The following is a 19,371-nucleotide window of genomic DNA, read 5'->3' as shown; positions in this document are numbered from 1 at the left end:
GAAAATGACTTGTTTATTCCTACTCTCTGTTTTCTGTCCATTAGCCAATACTCAATCCATGCTAATATATTACCCCCAATCCCATGAGCCCTAATCTTGTGTAACAACCTCTTGTGTGGCACCATATCGAATGCCTTTTGCCAATCCAAATACACTACATCCACTGATTCCCCTTTATTTACCCTGCAAGTTACACCCTCTAAAAACTCTAATAGATTTGTCAAACACGATTTCCCTTTCATAAAACCATGTTGAATCTGCCTAATCATATGATTTTCTAAGTGCCCTGTTACTACGTCCTTAATAATGGATTCTAGCATTTTCCCTACTACTGATGCCAGGCTAACAGGCCCATAGTTCCCTGTTTTCTCTCTCCCTCCTTTATAACTCACTGGTTAGGCCTCAGCTAGAGTATTGTGTCCAATTCTGGGCATCAAACTTTAAGAAGGATGTCAAGTCCTTGGAGAGGGTGCAGAGGAGTTTTACCAGAATGATACCAGGGATGAGGGATTTCAGTTATGTGGAGAGATTAGAGAAGCTGGGATTGTTCTCTTTAGTGTAGAGAAAGGTTACCGGGCGATTTAATAGAGGTGTTCAAAATTATGAGGGAATTTGGTCGAGTAAATAAGGAGAAACTGTTTCCAATGGCAGGAGGGTCGATAACCAGAGGACTCAGATGAAAGATAATTGGCAAAAGAATCAGACGGGAGGTGAGGAGAAATGTTTTATGCAGCGAGTTATGATGATCTGGAATGCACTGCCTATCAGGGTGGTGGAAGCAGATTCAATAGTCAATTTCAAAAGGGAATTCGATATATACTTGAAAAAGAAAACTTTGCTCTGGGCAGACAAATTTTGTACATGGTTCCTGAAACGAGCGTGGGGCCTTCAATTCTATATTGAAGTGAGGCCTGAATCCGTTTGAGGCGACCACCAGAGGCACCCAAAAAAAAGGCCCTGACGAATTTAGCAATGGCCCGGGCGCACTCACCTATCGGGCATGGGTCTTCTCACTGCTAAATCTGTCTTCGCTGCGCCTGAATTTACACCCGTGAAACTGGCACAACAATATTGAATTTCTACCTCACAGTGCCTTGTGTATTTATTAATTCCCATCGTCAAAGTTCTGCTAATGTCTCCATATGAAATGCAGAGGGACAAATTGCAACAGTATTCCGAAAATGGCTGCGGCTCTTAAGTGCGGAGAGACTGGCTGCAATTATTTGTTCGGTAGGTTGCCATAAGTAAAAGGATCGGGTTTAATACTTCCCCTCGTCTGCAAAAAAAAAACTGCACAGCTAATATCCTTAGGACATACACTTGTAACTCTCCTTGCATGTTTATAATGTTAATGATGGTGATTTTGCAAAACACACATATTTTTTGAGGTTGTTATGGGCTGACTAGTGTTTTGTTTGCCACAGGCCAAGGCAGAATGCTGTACTCAGGAGAGTTTGTAGGTTCCACAGATGCTCCCAAGGAGCTGTTCTTTAATTACAGTGCATTTTGACACAAGTTGTCATCGGTGCGTGCTGTTTAGGAGTTGCATGCCTGACGAGTGACAGGGATGAGAATGGCCTCCCGCTTGCGAGGTGACAAGGCTTGCAAATGTTCCTCCTCGCCTCCTGAATATTTAAGCGATGGGAGCTGCTTAATGGGGCATCCTATCAATGGAACTACCCCTCCCCCACAACCACTGTCACTGCCCCCAAATAGCAATGGGGTACCAATTCATTGCCTGGACAGCCTGCTTTAATAGGAGCCATTGGATAAAGGGATTCATTTTTTTTTCACCGCAGGGGTATTCGCTCTCAAGCAATATTCTGGAGAAGCCTTGCAAAGATCTGCATCAGTCAGCTGTCCTGTACAACTAGCTGATGTTAGGATTGCAGTTATATTGCAGCCAGTGCAAAGCTAAAAGTAGAACAAGACTACCTGCTTGAGATGGTCCCAGGCGGCCTGTTTAAATTCGATTCGGGCAACTTCACCTCCAATGCACTATTTGCATTGAAAGCAAAACAGAAATCACTTCATATCAACGCGAGGTATTTATTTTAAGTCAGAAGGTTATGGGTTCAAGTCCCGCTCCAGAGATTTGAGAACATAATCCAGGCGGACATTCCCAGTGCGGTACTGAGGGAGTGCTGCACTATCGGAGGTGCCGTCATTCGGAGGAGACGGTAAATTGAGGCCCCATCTGCTTTCTCGGGTGGACAAAGAAGAGTGGGGGAGTTCACCTCAGTGTCCTAGCCATTATTTATCCCTCAACCAACACCAAAGAAAACAGTTGATCTAGTCATTTATCTCTTTGCTATTTGTGGGACCTTGCTGTGCGCAAATTAGCTGCCACGTTTCCTACATTACAACAGTGACGACTGCACCTCAAAAGTCCTTCATTGGCTGTAAAGCGCTTTGGAACGACCTGAGGTTGTGAAAGACGCTATATAAATGCAAGTTCTTACCTTCGTTTTTCTTTATAACTGGCCTGCAAGCTGGGACAATATACATTTAATATACATTTAAGCTTAACTTTATAACCTTTTAAAAATCCAAAGGTCACCCACAAATTGTTTGTTCAAGCCCTGTGGTGTTCTGAAATGGAACAAGATGTTGTATCTGACGCTCTGTGACTTCAGTGCCAAGCAACAGTAGAATTTCATTTCAGTAGTATGCCTCCATTGCAGCAGGTGGGAACTTGAGGCCTATCAGGTAGCAGTCCCATCCCATAGGAGAGCATAACTGCATTACCCTGCTGATTTCTCCCCTCTTCTTTACTGAAGGTGTTAATTCCTTGCTGAGCTTCAGTTCCACAGGCAAATGGCTCCCTCCCATACCTCACCCACGTGGGTACCATTCATGCATGAACCTCGACCATAGAGGGCATCACAGTCAAACCCAATCATGTCGTCATTTAGCATCCACATGAAATATAGGCTGGGGATTGAGCATGGGGCCTCCCTGGCATATGTTGCTTAGCTACATACTGTTTAAACCTGCTAAGACATTGGGGAAACCTTTGTTCAAAATGTAATGAGTGCCTAGTCTCAGCTTAGTGTAAGGATGCACCATCCTTAGTGAAAGGAGCACATTCATCTTGTCTAGAGAAGAATAGATAACTTGTTTGTGTGATCTTACAGTGAAGGGTTATCACAAACAGAAGTATCATTTAGGCCAGTTGCATTGGGACACCTGCTGTGATTCGTGACTGGCCTGAGCTGAGCCACATGTGACAAGCTCTACCCCCTTGATTTTTGTACAAGGCTATTTTAAGGGCGATTATCACTACTTTTCTGAGTAATATACTACAGGGCATACTAACATGCTGAGATATCCTCAGCAAATGCTAATAGCTACGGCACTGTCCAAGACGGCAGCAGCAGCAACTCCTTCGGGTGAGTTCCCCAAATGTTGTGTTCCTTCCCTTGGCTAGGTTGTTGGAAGTGAAGATCAGACCCTTCAACCAAAAGATGAGAGAGCCAGTTGGCAGGTAAGTCATTTCCCTTTCATCTCTCACACACATCCTACAGATAATTACAATCAGCAATAATGAGTCTGAGAACAGGCCTATAACATAGAACATAGAAGCATACAGCACAGAAGGAGGCCATTCGGCCCATCGTGCCTGTGCTGGCTCTTTGAAAGAGCTATCCAATTAGTCCCACTTCTCCTGCTCTTTCCCCATAGCCCTGCAAATGTTTCCTTTTTCAAGTATATGTCCAATTCCCTTTTGAAAGTTACTATTAAATCTGCTTCCACCGCCTTTTCAGGTAATGCGTTCCAGATCATAACAACTCAACACGTAAAAAAAATTCTCCTCATCTCCCCCCTGGATTTTTTGCCAATTATCTTAAATCTGTGTCCTCTGGTTACTGACCAGTAGAAACAGTTTCTCCCCATCTACTCTATCAAAAGCTCTCATATTTTTGAACACCTCTATTAAACATTACTGGGAGAACTGCTTGGGAAAAGTTGTGCACGGCAGCAGAGGCAAACTGAATTTACATATAGACCGGTACGTGTGTGACAGAACTTCTCAAGCACCTCTTGAGCTGATGGCCACCTCTCTCCAGAGGTAATACACCTCCCTCATTCTGTCCAACACTGCAACTCCTCCAAGCTCCCCAACACTTAGCATCTAGCAACCCAAGTATTGTTAAAAATCTTGTGTATACACACATTTCCTGTTGATCATGCTTTTATGTCAACATTTAACATTGAAACTGTCTATGTAAACATTTAGAATGGAAATCCTGTAGGTAAACACTTGCCTGTAACAATGTAGTTGCGGGTTCTGGCCAGTAAGAGGTGCTGCAAAGTAAGTTTGTGAATTCTCTTCCCCCAACTCCCCGGCCATCTTGTCTTTACCAAAAAATAAGCTGTATTCATCAATTGACTGTGCCCAGTGTCACAAACAATTTACTAGCTGAAATTAAAATAAGCTGTTTTCCCACCTTCTCAGCTGGGTATTAGGGGACCACAATGGCAAGGGGGCAGGGGGGGGGGTGATAGTCAAAAAAGCAAGGGAGAATATTAATAATCAGTAAAATATTCATTGCAGAAGTACTGCTCGGCCATAAGTGAGGGCAACTTGGTACGATGTTGGTGATTTCACTCACAGAGGCCATCAAAATGGCTGATATGGGAAAGGCAAATGCCACGTTGGTGTTGTAAAGGGAGCTCATCTGAAGTTGAGTTTGAGACATGTTTGGGGCAGGGTAGAGGGAACTTCATTACACACGTGGCTGTACCTGCGCTGGGAGTGCTCGATACTGATGCTAGGTGCTGCAGGTAGAAAAGCATTCCCTTCCCTATCACTGAAATCTCTTGCCCTTTATGCACACAATAAATGGTCAGACTGACCTGGAATCTCTCCGGTTTAAGCTTTTAACAGTCTATCCGTATATAGATCCCTCTCACCACTAATGCCAGGGCCAGCATTTTTTAGGCGTAAATAATCACTAACAAAAAGGATGCTGTGACTCAAGTGGGTGATATTATAATGTCAGAGGGAATTCTTACTCATGAGGTCCAGTGAATATTGCTCTCTGTTGTATTGTTCAGGCTGTACTGCCTGTATTCAATTGGTTTATGCTCCCGGGTTTCAGGAAAACCTGGAATGCCACTGTTTTTGGCAAGAATAACTTGGCTGCACAGGTTAATCCGAACTACCAGTCCAACTCATCTCCAGCAATGGGTTCTCCTTCCACCACTGCAAAATCACCTCCCGAGTTCCCCAAGGATCTAACTTTGGTGCCTTCCTCATCAACATCTACATGCTGTCCATCGGTGACTTTGGTCCATATGTATGCTGATGCCGCCCAGCTCTTCCTTGCCATGACCTCATGACCACCTCTGTGCCCATTTGACATTAAGTTGATTTCCTCCGACTGAACATTGGGAAGATTGAATCCATAATTTTCTGCAGCTAATATAAACTCTGCTGTCTTGCCATTGATTCCTCTCCCTGGCCACTTGCTCAGGCTAAATCAGGCCATGTGAAACCTTGGCATCCAGTGCGACATAGACGTATCCACCACCTCCACAACGTTGCTCACCTCCACCCTTAACTCATTTCCTCTGCTGTCAAATCCATGCTTTTATCACTTTGTGAATTGACTTCTCCAAAGTCCTTCTCGGCAGTCGTTCACCCTCCACCATCTAACTCATTGAAAACTCAACTGACTTATTCTATCCTGCACAAAGTCCCACTCATCCATTATTTCGTCTTTGCTGACCGACACTGGCTTCCTGTTCTCCAGTACATTTAAAATCCACATCCTCAGCTTCAAATCCCCGCATGGCCTTGCCCCATTAATCTTTCCAGCCATACATCCCCATCTGTCAGTTCGCCCTATGTGCATCCTTCTCCCTTTGCCCCACCATTGGTGGCCGAACCTCAGACCCACTGTCGACCGAGCTTTTGGGCACCACTCCTGACTCTGCCACCTTGCTCAATTCCCTTTTATTTTCCCCTCTGTAAACCATCTAGCTATGTTTTTCTAGATTAACGGTGCTACATGTTATTGTTATCGACACAAAACGGTTAAACTGATACCAGTAAGTATGTATAAACAGTAACACCTATATGTTTCATGTTGGATTCTGGGCCAAGTAGAAACAAGTTATTTTAACGCTGCGTGGTAAGGAGACATTTAGACTATTCTATGCAATGCTGGGCATGCCATTATCAAAAAGGTATTGATGCATCAGACTGAGTTCATTTAACAGTGTCTGATCGTGGAACTAGGAAGCACAGCAGTGGAAATAAACAGTTAAAAGACTCCAACAGAAGTAGTTAATTACCTCCTTTTGAAAAAGAGAGATGGATGAATATCAATTTAAGAATGTGATTAAAGGTTGTAAAGACTGTACAGAGAGTGATGATCAAATGCTCCATGGAACACGAGGGTTCATGTACATCACTCGGCTCAATTAGTAGGACTGTTTTCTCTGAGTCAGAAGGTGGTGGATCCACGCCCTGAACCAAGATTTGTGCTCGTAGTCAAGGCTGACACTGCAGTGCAGTAATGAGGGAGTGCAGCATTGTTGGAGATGCCATTCTTCAGATGAGATGTTACATTGAGGCTCCATCTTCTTGTTCAGGTGCATGTTAAAAATCCCTTGGTATTATTTGAAGAAGAGCAGGAAATGGGTACGGTAGTGTAGTGGCAGTCTTACTGGACTAGTATTCCAGAGGCCTGGACTAATAATGTAGAGAATGTGAGTTTAAATTCCACTGTGGTAGTTTGAGAATTTGAATTCAGTTTAAAAAAAATCCCTCAACCAGTAATAACAAATTATCTGGTCATGCATCTCATCGCTGTGGAGGGGACATTGCTGGTATAGAATGGCTGCCATGTTTGATGACATAACAGTCACTGCGCTCCATAAAGTAATTCATTGTGTGATGCTTGATAAGACTTTTCAAAAACATGATAAGGCACAATATAAATGCAAGAGTTGTGATTTTCTGTGCTGCTGGGCCTCTAGAAAGATTGTTTGTGGAATTGGAAGTGAATGGTGTGGTTTGGAAGATTGGATTGATAACCTGAAATTTCACCCATTTACCTTCAGGGATCGATGAGAAATTTCTGACAGCATCGTCTTGGAGGTTTTACTTGGTTGGCCACCTCCCTCAGAAGATTGAGTAGATTGGGCAGAGCCCAAGACAGGATGAATTTAAAAAAAAGAAAACAAAAGAACTTGCATTTATATAGCGCCTTTCACGACCTCAGGACATCCCAAACGCTTTACAGCCAATGAAGTACTTTTGAAATGTAGTCACTATTATAATATAGGAAACATGACAGCCATTTTGCACACAGCAAGATCCCACAAACAGCAATGTGATAATGACCAGATAATCTGTTTTAGTGATGTTGGTTGAGGGATAAATATTGGCCAGGACACTGAGGCAAACTCCCGTGCTCTTCTTTAAAATAGTGCCATGGGATCTTTTACGTCCACCTGAGAGGGGAGACGGCACCTCCGACAATGCAGCACTTCCTCAGTACTGTACAGAAGCATCAGCCTGGATTGTGTGCAGTTTCTGGATTGAGACTTGAACCCACAATCGTCTGATTCAGTGGCGAGAGTGCTACCCCTGAGCCATGGCTGACACTTATACACGTCCACTGTGAGGGAGAGCTTCAGTGTGCCTTGCGGCCTTATATTTCACCTTTCTTTCATATGTTCCTTGTGTTAAGCTGTTCATAGCTGCACAACTCCATGGCCACCAATAGAGGGAGTATCACCTTCAGGATTCCTTCAGAAAATTAAACAGTTATAAAGAATCATGATTAAAGGCGTTTTGTCTTTCTGTCCATGTCATACTTATTTTCTAAAACACTTATGTTTAAAAATTTTTGCTTAGGTTTTCCATGCCCTCTTGATTGGGGCTTCCCTCCCTTCTGGAGTAGGACTTCTGTCTGCCCTGGAGATGCATCGCTGACCCTTCTGGCTCCAGATTAATTAACACAAAGGAGGCAGGTTCCACAGCCTCTGCCAGGGAGTCGTACCTGTATGGGGGTGGAGAATTGAAGCAGCAAGCCTTGGGGCTTCATTAATGGGACCTGTGCACAGGAACACTCTGAGGGTACTTGCACTGGTGCCTCTTCGATTTCTGCCTCAGGGCCTCCTCCGGAGGTCTCTGAACCCTGGACGCCGCTGCCTAAAAGGTTACTCCTGAATCCAGCTGAAGGCTAATGTTTCCTTCGTTTGTATCTCTTTACTATGCACCCGCCCACATAAGGATGGGCTTAGTTTCCCCTTAAACGTGCGTTCCAGAGATAGGCCTAAAAACCAGCAGAGAGGAGATGGAAAAACTTGATGTGTGCTTACCACATCAACAAATACTGAGCCTGATAGTGGAAGGGAATAACATTAACATGGCTAAATAGTCCTAAAGCATCCATAGATCGGTAGTTTCAAACTTCTCTGTGTGACAGACTCCTTGGGACTATTGATGCACTTCTTGGCACATCTTACAATGTCTACACACTCTTGGAGACCCCATGCCCTAACTCTTGAAAGTATTAGCTAGGTTTTCTATCCTGAGCACTATTCTCCTATGATAACTGCGTATGTGCAATCATCGGGAGAGGACAGGATTGGCCTCGGCTGCAGTGGTCCCTCCCCCCCACCGCTAAATAGCCAGCCAACGTCCTCCATGCTCAAAATGGCCACTTAGGCAGCCTGCCAGCGCCCATGGAGCCAGCATGATTCAGCATCTTCAGGAGAGGACAGAAAAATAAAACACAAAACAAAAACACAATTACCTGTGAGATTGCAGCTGCCTCCAATTACATGCTGTAGCATCAGGTGGTCCAAACTCTTTGAGCATCTGAAGCCATCTAAATACAAGGAAACAACCACTTATTTGCTGTAAGCTATTGCCTTTTACATGCACCTGTCATGTACAAATGTAAGTGATGTGGATTATTTACTTGTTTCTATGCACTAGCTCCTCTCTAAAACATAAAAATATCGACCCGCACCGCAAAAAGCACACTGAGCCTGAATTTGCTGGCAAAATAACGGCCAGTTTAATGGCGCGTGCCGTTATTAATGTGTAAATCATCCAGCAATTTGTGGCAAGGAAGAGATGCGAATCACCACAAATTGCTGGACGATTTAGCCTCGCAAAAAACGGCAGCTCACCCTCAATCTCCCTGTGAGTTTCAAGAAATTGCTGCATTTTTGCATTAATTATGAATTAAACTCGGCGCAGAAAGTTAGGGCTGGTACTCAACAGCGTAAGTACCTTTTTAATGATGAGTTTTATGTTCCTGCAATGTCACTCACAACCTCTCCAGCCCAGAAAGGGAACAATTGAAATTGTGGAGTCTCATTCCTGCAGGTAGTAAATTGTTCCTAGAGGTTTTTAAAATTTAAAATAAAAAAAAAATTCTTACTTTTCCTTTCTGTCTCGTTTTTCTCTTCCTCGTAATCCTTTCTTTCCCTCTTTATTTCTCTTTCTGTACCTGATTTGACTCTAATTCACCCTATTTCCTTTTCTGTCATTCCTCTGTTTCTGTCACAATCTTTAAGTCTCATTAGTTAAGGAGATAGACTGTTAGTACAGTCGTTCACCAAGGTCCCAGATGCCTCGTTATCAGCTCGCACTTCCAGCAATTTGCAACGCAATAATTTTTCGAGCTGAAGGGCGAGGGAAAAAGTCTAACTAACGGGGCGCACCGTGAGCTGCCCCACTCCAGCAAATTCTGGGCCTGGGTATATGGTTCTATTTTAAAGCACCTTCTGTATAACGCACTTTCTGTTTAATTTCCAAACGCTGCTATGGAGTTTCTGTTCTGTTTTGCGTTAGGCTGTTCAACCTATTATGCTGACTGATATTCTCCAGTGGTCAACTAGCAACCTGACAGTGGATGCCTCACAATTATCAATTACTTGCAGCCGTTAGTAAACTTAGTTTGGATCTTACTTTTACCAAAGTCACGTGCCTCCTCACAAGGACGGACTGGAAATCAGACGGAGAGGTGCTCAGGGCTGCTCCAAATAATGGAAAATTCTTGGTGAACACCCTATGATATTCCATCCATAATGGAGAATCATATGGAGCACACCCACAATATCGTGATGAGCATCCCTACCTTGCAAGGGTCTCTGCCGGGAGCACAATTTTATAAAATCAGCTCTTTGATGTAGAATCAACAAGGAATACATTAATATTTAAGACTGAATAGCAACACAAGCGAGAGTCCATTTACACTATGCTGGATATGCCAGCTTGACGTCTTCGTAGAATCATAGAATAATATAGCACAGAAGGAGATCAATTCAGCCCATCGTTCCTGTGCCGGCTCTCTGAAAGAGCTATCAATTTGTCCCACTCCCCTGCCTTTTCCCCATAACCCTGCCAAGTTTTCCTTTTTAAGTATTTATCCAATTCCCTTTTGAAAGTTACTATTGAATCTTTTTCCACCGCTTTTTCAGGTAGTGCATTCCAGATCATAACAACGCGCTGCGCAAATAAATTTCTCCTCATCTCCCCCGTGGCATTTTTGCAGATTATTTTAAATCTGTGTCCTTTGGTTACTGACCCTTCTGCCACTAGAAACAGGCTCTATTTACTCTATTAAAACTCCTCATAATTTTTATAGAATCATAGAATCATAGAAAATAGGAGCAAGAGTAGGCCATTCGGCCCTTCGGGCCTGCTCCGCCATTCAAAATGATCATGGCTGATCGTCTAACTCAGCCATGAACACCTCCATTAAATCTCCTCTTAACCTTCTCTGCTGTAAGGAGAGCAACCCCAGCTTCTCAAGTGCATTGATCCATTCCATGTTTTGTATCAGACACTAACATATCACTAGCATGATAGGCTAGAGACAGGAGAAGTCCAGTCGAATGCCAGATGAGTGAAATTTGACAGGTCTGTGTTGAGTTCTTATTTTCACACTCACACCAAGTAACAAACGCATCATCTGGTTAGGAAGGTTATTTCCTGTGTGTAGACTAGGATTTATTCAGACCCTTGTCCTCTAGGTGACTCCAGCATTGGTAAACAAGAGGCAAAATACTGGAGGGTTCAGCAAGATTGCAAGCTGCATAGGCAAGGGAATAGATTTTATTTTTTCCCAAAAACTGCCTGCTTGCAAAACAAAGCTCTTTAACATCGGAAAGGAGACAAAAATAATGGTAAATTATGACAAACTTGGAGACTTGCAAGAGGGGGAAAAGAATGTCTATTTGGGTTTGGTGCACCATTGGGGTTTTGTTCTGTGATTTTAAAATTCTCATCTCTGAAACCTCCCCCAGCCCTACAGCCTGCCGAGATCGCTGCGCTCCTCTAATTCTGGCCTCATGCGCATCCCTGATTTTCATCACTCTACCACTGGCGGCCGTGCCTTCAGCTGCCAAGGCCCTAAGATCTGGAATTCCCTCCCTTAACCTCTCCGCCCCTCCGCCTCTCTCTCCTCCTTTAAGACCCTCCTTAAAACCTACCTCTTTGACCATGCTTTTGGTCACCTGTCCTAATATCTCCTTATGTGGCTCAGTGTCAAAATTTTGGTTGATAATCGCTCCTGTGAAGTGCCTTGGGACGTTTTACTATGTTGGAGGCACTATATAAATGCAAGTTGTTGTTGCTGTGAGAGTAAATGCTACGTTAGTAGACCCTTCTATGGCTTTGAAAGAAGATCTAGCCACCAGAATGGGATATGGTAGAAACTAGCGACAGAAGTGTTTGTGTGTGTAAACAGACAACAAAGCAAGATCTAAATGGATTTTCACCTCACAATTACCAAGTTCATTCCCTGGGCCCATTGCTAAGCAGAGGATTTTACTGTGCGAACCCTCGGGGAGATGTGACTGGTGCCAATAACTTTCCACCCACTCATCTTTCTCAGCCAGCTCTCGATCTCTGACTGAGGTCTCATTTACTCTTCTTACCCAGACCAATTTTTTTTAATGTTAAAAATATTTTAAAATCTTTCATCTTATATCTATATATATTCCCCCCCCCCACTCCCCGATATTATAAATATCAGAGGCATTGCAGCCTTGAGGTAGAAATTCTCTGACCAAGAGCAGGTACACTTTTCGGAGTGAGTTTGGGACCTGCAATGGAGGTACTGGGGAGGAAAGTGAAGTACTAGTCTTGCAGAAAAAGCGTGCCATCCATTATCGTCTGCTGATAAAGGCATTTTTAAATATTAAATGGCAGAGTGCGTCTTGGCCGTGCTGAAGAGGGAAAAAAAAGGCAATTAATTATAGATACACTTGGCAAATAATTCATAAGTATCACTTATTTGTTCTTTATGGTTCAACTCATGAAAAATTATGTCAATTAGAAATGGTTTCCGCAGTTTCTGAGTACAAGGACAGTAGGGTATACTTTTTCCTATGGGAGGGGAAACGTTGAGTGTATTGGAAGAGAATGGGAGGAGGAAGAGCCACCACCTCTCATTGCATTTGAGTTCTTCGTTTCTTAAAGTTTTCATGAACAATTTAACAAATGGCCTCTTAACTACATTTTATGGGACTGGGGCTCTCTTTCACTGCCTTGGGTAACGTAATCTCAATGGATTACAGCTGTTTTATCTTTGCAAGCTTAGAAACTTGTTGCTATGCCAATAGGGTGTCTATGGGAGTTGGGAGAAAGAGGCAATACTGATAGGCTATAGTTGATCAGCTACAGGAAGTGTATTGATGGTGTCCGTACTATGTAGTTTCTAAGATCGACAGTCTGGGAGCCTCAAATGGTGGTGTGTTTAAATTGAGAATGATGAGAAGTTGGTCTGGTGGAGTTTCTGAGCTTAGCAGAATGAGGGGGCTGAATTCACATTAACTGGAGGGGAGCGAAATTATATAGGCTGCGTTTGATGGCAACGTCGTGTCCCCTAGTGTACAGCTGTACAGACAATGCAGGGAGATGTCATTGGACCCCAGTCACCCAGCTTTCTGCCTGGTATGCAGAGAGATCCCTTGGGTCCTTAAAAGCAGCAACGAGGCACTGAGCTCCTGCAAGTTTGAACTTTGAACTTTGTTAGAGAAAGTGACATCATCAGAGGGGCTGACCCAGAAGTGACATCATCTGAGAACCCAGAAACCCAGAATTTTTGGTGTCACTAATCATTCCCAATTGTATATTGTTGGTGAAATTGGCCAATTTCTTTTGCGTAATGTAGTTGAGGTCTACAACTGTTGATAGTTTGTAACAATATTGCATCATTAACACACTTAAAGGGACGTTATTGTAACTCTCCTGATGGCTCAGTGGGTTGACACAGTGAGTAATGCTTGAGAAATACCAGCAAGGTACCAAGTTTGATGACCTGGTCTGTGCCGGGTTAACCGGCAGTGCCAGCTGCCCACTGGTACCTCACGCAAATGGCCACCCTTCATGTGTAAGCCCAGACTGTGAGGATTGGCAGGCAGTTCAACCACTAGGGGCGTCATGGCTGAACCCAATTCTGTCCTCACCGGAGGAGAGAATTCAAGTTTTAAAGTTATTTTTCTTAAAAAAAACCCAACCCCACGTGGATACACCTTATCTGGCCTGCTGGTTAAAAGAGATGCTGTTATACTCTGAAATATCTTGCATCTCCAGCTGGCTCCCATACAGGTGAGTGGGGATCCGCATTGCTCTTGATCTTAAGTGTGGATCCTGGTACTGTAACATAGTTGAAATGTGTAGCCCATGAGTATACACTTAAGCAGAATTTTTGGAAGAATGTAGTTTTTGGATTTATAACTGGGCTGTTAAGGATTTCTTGATGAGCTTAGAGAATAGTGAGAGAAAAATTGGATAGGGCCTATTATTGGGCGGGGGTAGTGCGATCCGCTATTATCCTGCGCCCAATGGCCCCGGCACAGACAGGTCGAGACTTTCGTCAGGCCCGAGGACTTACCTTTAAGCAGCGTTCCGAATCAGCATTGAACGAGGATTCCATGTAATTCACATTTTCCACCAGCAGGGGGAGCTCCAATCTCTTAAAGGCAGGCTGTCTCTTAAAAATCTCTTAAAGGTAGCTGGTACTTGTTATTTGCTGAAAATAACAGTCTGCTGTCTGCACGGAGTCTGAATGGAGATCAGACATCGCACACATAAAACACAGATGCAGGTCCCGTCCTTACGTTTACAAACTGATGAGTTATGTTAAAACATTGAATAAAGGTTGCGCACCACTAAATCCCACATCCTCCAATCTGCATGCCAGACCTCACCAATCTGCCGATCTGAGTTGGTACCAGGTCTGCGAGAGTGCGTGCACCAAGGTTCTCTGCTGATGCACTAGAGACCTTGGTGCAAGAGGTGGACAGAAGGAGGGACATCCTATATCCGCAGGGGGGGGTGGGGGTAAGAGGCCCTCCAGACATATACCCAAAAGGCAGTGGGAGGCAGCGGGGGACGAAGTCAATGCCAGGCGCACAGCATCATGAACATGGATGCAGTGCATGCAGAAGTTCAATGCTTTGACATGAGTGGTCAAGGTGAGTGAGGTCAACTGTCAAGTGGTGCCTCATATCAACTACACCATGCACTACACCCCCATCACCCACATACCAACAAACTCTTTCCATCAGTACTCAACTCCTCCAATCAGACGCTTCCTGTCACCCTTACACATTACCACTGTTGCAAGCTGCACACCCACAACTCACGGGCCACACACACTGGCAGCTATTCAACTATGATAGGCACATCACACAGACACACGCCTCGCTTTCTTGCAGGAGAAGGTGGTGCATATCAGGAGGCAGCGAGTGGCAGTGGCATTTAGCCCCTTGATCCTGTTCCACCATTCAGTGAGATCATGGTGGACCTGTGACCTAATATATCTGCCTTAGCCCCATATCCTTTAATACCCTTTGTTCACAGAAACCTATCAATCTCAGATTTAGAATTCACAATTGAGCTAGCATCAACTGCCGTCTGAAGAAGAACGTTCCAAACTTCTCCCACCCTTTGCGTGTAGAAGCATTTCCTAATTTCACTCCTGCATGTCCTGGCTCTAAATGTTAGGCTATGTCCCCGTGTCCTAGTATTGAAGTCTAGGAGACCTCCAAAAACAGTTACAAACGTCTCGGCAGCCAGAAGCAATAATTCAGCCACTAACCTGTAAATTCTGCATGGTCCCTTTAAATAGCACTGATGGGGGGGTCCTCCAGGCACTCTAAGACATGTTCAGATGGTCGGTGTTAAGATTGTGCATTGGGTTGAGCGTTAAGTCCCAAAATTGTGTTGATCACTTTAAATCAGCGTTGCACATTGATTGAAGCCATTTTCTCCCTACTTTACATGATTCCAGAGTTCGTTACCTGCGCATGCGCTAACTCCTATACCAAGATGGCGTCTGGCGCACGTCACACCGTAAACGTGCGTGCGCAGTTGGAGAGGCTGTGTAGCGCTGAAACAGCGGTGTTCCACGGCCCAATTTAGCGCCCAGTGTCTGGCTGATGAGACTTGAGCAGATGGATGAACTTGTTAGCAGATTAGAATTCACAATGGTGACAGTTGGGGGAATGAACAACAGACCCATGGACAGAAAATTCCTCTCATTTTTTCCTTACAGGAACCACCTTCTGCAGAAGGAATTGAGAGCAAGTTTAATATTTCTTTATATATTTGAAAAAAACTTGTCATCAATGACAATTCCTACATTGCCTTATCTTCTGAACTGGCGGTTTCCTGCATTACGGGTATTGGCCTTTCCCCCAGGCTTCTCAAATAAAATCAAACTTACACCAAATGTGATGGCTTCCACCCCAGAGAATGTGAGGAAATTGTAGAAGCCTTGGTCATAATTTGCCACTGTTTGTTCATTCAAATGCAAATTAGATGGATTTCTTTCAGAAAATAACATTTTGCAATACAGTACTTGAACAATTTGAGACATGAGATGTAATAAGTGTAACAAGCTTAGGAGGAAACAGGTGACTTTGGACCTGTGGTTCTCAAAGCTCTCGACCATTGGGGTTTTCCTCGTGTCATGTCTGGGTCTGTTGTAGACTAATTGATGGAGATTGATTGCTATGATTAGTCAACAACTCCATTATTGTGTGACTACCCAGGATGGTAGAAGACGAACTGGATGAAACTTGTTCATTTTTTGTCCAGCAATTCCTGTGTACCTGGTCAGTTTAATATCAGTTGTGGGGAAGTTACTGGAATCTATCATCAGGGACAGAGTGCCTGAGCAGTTGAACAAGGATGAGTTGATCAAAGATAGTCAGCATGGATTTACGAAGGCTAGGTCATGACTGACTAATCCAGTTGAATTTTTTGAGGAGATCACGAACATGGTAGATAGGGGAGTGTCTATGGAAGTTGTCTATATGGCCTCCCAGAAGGCATATGATATGGTTCTGCACAAGAGATTATTAGCAAAAATGAGAGCGCACAGAATTGAAGGTATCGTTGTGAAGTGGGTGGTAATAGATTGAGAAGTAGGAAACAGAAAGTAGGGAAAAAGGGTACGTTTCCTATTGAGGGATATGACAAGTGGTGTTCCCAGGAATCTGTCCTTGGGCCTTAGCTGATGATGCTGTGCCAATTGATATTTCCAAGACTGAGCTCAATAGGTTTTTTTTTAGGTGACAGTTTTGAGGGTTTTTTTTATTCGTTCATGGGATGTGGGCATCGCTGGCAAGGCCAGCATTTATTGCCCATCCCTAATTGCCCTTGAGAAGGTGGTGGTGAGCCGCCTTCTTGAACCGTTGCAGTCCGTGTGGTGAAGGTTCTCCCACAGTGCTGTTAGGTAGGGAGTTCCAGGGTTTTGACCCAGCGACGATGAAGGAACGGCGATAAATTTCCAAGTCGGGATGGTGTGTGACTTGGAGGGGAACATGCAGGTGGTGTTGTTCCCATGTGCCTGCTGCCCTTATCCTTCTAGGTGGTAGAGGTCGTGGGTTTGGGAGGTGCTGTCGAAGAAGCTTTGACAAGTTGCTGCATTGCATCCTGTGGATGGTACACACTGCAGCCACTGTGCGCCGGTGGTGGAGGGAGTGAATGTTTAGGGTGGTGGATGGGATGCCAATCAAGCGGGCTGCTTTGTCCTGGATGGTGTCGAGCTTCTTGAGTGTTGTTGGAGCTGCACTCATCCAGGCAAGTGGAGAGTATTTCATCACACTCATGACTTGTACCTTGTAGATGGTGGAAAGGCTTTAGGGAGTCAGGAGGTGAGTCACTCGCCACAGAATACCCAGCCTCTGACCTGCTCTTGTCGCCACAGTATTTATGTGGCTGGTCCAGTTAAGTTTCTGGTTAATGGTGACCCCCAGGATGTTGATGGTGGGGGATTTGGCAATGGTAACGCCATTGAATGTCAAGGGGAGGTGGTTAGACTCTCTCTTGTTGGAGATGGTCATTGCCTGGCACTTGTCTGGTGCGAATGTTACTTGCCACTTATCAGCCCAAGCCTGGATGTTGTCCAGGTCTTGCTGCATGCGGGCATAGACTGCTTCATTATCTGAGGGGATGCGAATGGAACTGAACACTGTGCAATCATCAGCGAACATCCCCATTTCTGACCTTATGATGGAGGGAAGGTCATTGATGAAGCAGCTGAAGATATGGAACAAAGAAAGGTAAATGGAGTTGAGGTACAGATCAGCCATGATCTAATTGAATGGCTGAACAGGCTGGAAGGGCTGAATGGCCAACTCCTGTTCCTATGTTCCTAATGTCCTTTTGTATATTTGAACACTAATGATATCGTTGGTAGGTGGAGAGAGACGGGCTGGGCGGTGTTACTGAGCCTGGCTTGTCATTCAATTATCTAACTGTCATGTTTCAGGATTGTTAATCTTTTTTTCACAGAAGGGATCGGGAATGAATTATGATTAAGTGTTGTATTTGCACAGGTTTAAAAGACCATTGGCTTCAGCCACTGAGACGAGGGGTTTGTGATGTTAATGAGCCAGACATTGAAGAGGTTTTCTGTAAGCAGTTCGATTTCTTGTGTAAGATGGCCTCACAAACACCTGTTATGTGTTCCTATTCCTGTGAGTCCAGCATGAGGTATCTGCTGAGAATATACCCTTGGAGAGGGGGTAGTTGGTTTGGTTGACAGGCATCCCTGAATGGGGAAGGAGTCAGAGGCACCACCTTTCTACTTCCTTTGAATGCAAGGAAAGAAAAGGAGAGAAGATTCTCATGGTCAGTCAATCTGGGAAGGGCTGACATCGTGGATGGAATCCTATTCACCCCCAGCCTGGAGCTGGTCAGAACCAAAAAGGCTGACTAAAAAATGTAAGGAATCTTACAACACCAGGTTATAGTCCAACAGTTTTAGTTGAAAATCACAAGCTTTCGGAGGCTTTCTCCTTCGTCAGGTCACTCACCTGACGAAGGAGGAAGCCTCCGAAAGCTTGTGATTTTCAAATAAAACTGTTGGACTATAACCTGGTGTTGTAAGATTCCTTATATTTGTCCACCCCAGTCCATCACCGGCATCTCCACATCATGGCTGACTAAAAAAAGTTAAGTGAGTTCGTTAATAGGGATGGGGCGGTGTATTTTTATTAATTTTCTTGTTCATGAGGAGAGATCTGAAGTTAAGATGAGATCTGTTACTCTGCATGTTTACTGCTATCTGTAAAATAAACCAACTTAATGATTTAAATCAGGCCTCGTTTCACTAAACTGTTTTCAGTCCATTTACTGAAAGATTGGTGAATGCACAAGGGCACATGTGTAAGGCACGATATCCGGTTCACATCACAAGGGGTACTCTTATTACACCCCTGGGTTATGCTATCGTAAAATTAGATATTAGGCATTACGGGCACGATCCCCAATGTAAGACGCTTGTACCAGTTACGGGATCGACGAGCACCACTGCAGCTGAGAGAACGTCGAAGGCAGGCTTGACATTTGTAACAAGGACCAACACTCACTATTTATAAAATATGTGCATAAAATAAACTATAGAAAAAAAACAAATAACGGTCATCATGGTTATTGGTAGCCATCTTGTTTTAAAGGACTACTAATGGCAGCTGTCATTCCTTAAAGGGTGCAATGTCTGATTACGATTGATAGCTGTGTCTTAGTAACTGAGTTGTGTTAGCTTGGCTCAGTTGGTAGTACTCTGAGTGAGAGGGTTATGGGTCCAAGCCCAACTCCATGACCTGAGCTCATGATCTCGGCTGAAAAAAAGGGCGGAAATTCCTTCCTGGACTCTTGTATCTGGGAAGGGAGTGATGATCTACAGCCAGGTAGATCTTATATACCCTGGTGCATTTTTGTGTTGGGTGCTAAGTGTGCACCCTTTTTCCTTGTTGATTGAATGAGGGAAATGTCTAAACTCTGATCGTCTAGCAGTGAGGATCCATCAGTTTACTCCTGATATGCTATCAGTCCTAAGAGCATGTCCTCATCCAAACTCTGGGGGCGTAGAG

Source organism: Heptranchias perlo, chromosome 11 (genome assembly GCF_035084215.1).
Source record: "Heptranchias perlo isolate sHepPer1 chromosome 11, sHepPer1.hap1, whole genome shotgun sequence".
Lineage (NCBI taxonomy): Eukaryota > Metazoa > Chordata > Chondrichthyes > Hexanchiformes > Hexanchidae > Heptranchias > Heptranchias perlo.
Note: the sequence above shows the minus strand (reverse complement) of the source record.